Genomic DNA, 2,500 nt, shown 5'->3' with positions numbered 1-2,500 from the left:
TCCGCTTCTGCCCTCTTTGTGATTCCGTATCCACCAATTTCTTCCTGGTATGTTGAAACGGTAACAGAAAAGCCGCTGGATCTAGCTTATGAGGAATATCAGAAAGTAGTTTACGTCTCACATCTGGAGTGGGACGTGATGCTCCATTGTTATCAATGTCTGTAACCCCTGGTGGAGCTTCCAATGGAGTAGAATAATTGGAGGCAACCTGTAAAGGCGAAGCCAAACCTTCCGGTTCATCGTTCATTCCATGCATGCTGGTACAAGGAGGCAACTCCCTGGGTGTCTCTTCAGACCTCTCTCCAGGGTCACGTTCATCAGTTCTTGCAACCTGTGTATCAGTATTAAAAGACGTCACACTACGTATACGTGATCTATTGTAAGTCCTGTTGTTATGTGGCTCCGTGTGTGAAGAGACTGTAGTACTAACAGTACTTTTCGGCCACATAAACACCTGATGTTTCTTGAAATCATCTAGATCCCGTAACAATTTTTTCTTCTTCACCTCCAATAATTTATATAAAAACCCACCCAAAAAAAAAAAAAATTTAAAATAATTTTTTTAAAATTTTATATTTAAAAAAAAAAAAAAAAAAACCCCCAAAAAAAAAAAAACCCCACCCCCCCCCTTTTAAAAACCCACACACCATTATTTTATATTTAATATAAAAAATATAATTTAAAACAAAAAAATTATAATAATTATATACAAAAACCACAAAAAAATTATATAAAAAAAAAAATATATTATATTAAATAATAAATTAATAAAACAACACCCAACAAACCACATATTTTATTTTATAATTATATCAATCCCAAAATTAATATTAATATATTTTAAAAACACAAAAAAAATAAAATTTTAAAAAAACACCAATTTTTTATATATTATTTTCCAAAATCCACAAACCAAACACAAAAATTAACTTCAACACAACACCCAAATATTTAAAAAAAACATTATCAAATATTAATATAAAACCCAACCCAACAAACTAGTTAAATAAATTTATTTAAATATCATATACTTTTTAATTTTTACCCACCTTTATTTTTTTTTTTCCCTTTTTATATAAATTTTTTTATTTAAACCCCAAACAAAAACCCCCAAAATTATAAAAACACAAAATTAAACCCCAAAACCCAAAACACCCAAAATTTATATATATTTAAACCCAAACCCAATGATATAATAATTAAATTATAAAATTAAACTTTTATTTTCCACACACAAAATATATTTTTTTTAATCCACACCACACACACCACACAAAAAAACACCACACCCCAAACACTATAAAATTTTTATTTTCCCCCTTTATAAATTAAAATTAATATTTTCACAAACACCCCATTTTTAAATATTAATTAACAATTTTCTCTCCCTCATATAATAACCAAACCTATATTTTATATTTTTATATATATATATTTAAACCAATACAGTTTATAAACCCAAAACCTTTTTTACATAAATACATTATTTAATAAAAACCAAAATAATCCATTAACTTTACCCAAATTAAGCCCCATCTTACAACCCAAATTAAAAACCCTATATAACACTACCCCTTAAAAACAACATTATATCCCGCAATAAACGCACTTTACACAAAACACATATTATTTCAACACACTTTAAAATTACAAAACACAACAACAAAACATTTCTTAAAAATTAAACCAACCATTAAAATATACAATTTAAAAATTCACAACCATTTTATATTATTTAAACCCCAAAATTTTATACTGCCATACCTCCATAAACACACACAATAAATATAACAAAAAAAAAAAAAACAACCACAAAACCCCAAAACACAAAACCTTAAATTTATATATATTATATAATAAAAATACAAAAAACACAAAATAAATATTTTAAAATCCCTCTCATCAACTTAATTATATTAAACAAAACACACACACACAAATTAAATTTCACCCAAAACCATATATAACACAAATTAATTAATATCACACAAACAAAAATATATAACACACAATACACAAAATTCCCCAACTAAATATATATATAATTAAAAATAATAAAAAAAACACACACAACCTTATTTTTTAATATTATAAACAACACCCAATTTTATAAAAAATTTCCAAAAATATCCCAAAAAAAATATAATATTTTTAAACAAACACAAACAATAATTAAATATAAAAACACCCCTATTTTTATTTTTCCCACCCCATATAAATAAATCAAACATTTTATACCTTATATAATAATAAAAAACAAAACCCAAACCAAACAATATTTTATTATAAACCAAAAAAAAACCCCCAAACCAATATTTTATAAAATTAAATAACACACCAATTTACACAACATACCACCCAACACAAACAAAATTCTTTACAAAAAACCCACACCTATTTAATAATATAATTAACACCACAACACTTCATAAATAATTTAATACAAAACCTTTTATTTATTAAATTTTTAAAAAACCCCAACATAAAATAATAATTTTAA

At 25.3% G+C, this 2,500-nt stretch overlaps 1 protein-coding gene across 1 annotated transcript in view; it reads left to right on the top strand.

The window, feature by feature from the left end:
- Nucleotides 1-2,500, top strand: part of LOC122813872 (zinc finger protein 26-like) — a 369,001-nt gene that overhangs the window by 25,948 nt on the left and 340,553 nt on the right. The window lies entirely within an intron of this gene.

This window comes from Protopterus annectens, chromosome 10.part0, assembly GCF_019279795.1.
Source record: "Protopterus annectens isolate FY-2018-M chromosome 10.part0, PAN1.0, whole genome shotgun sequence".
NCBI lineage: Eukaryota > Metazoa > Chordata > Ceratodontiformes > Protopteridae > Protopterus > Protopterus annectens.
The sequence above is the reverse complement of the archived record's forward strand: the minus strand, read 5'-3'. Positions and strand labels throughout refer to the sequence as shown.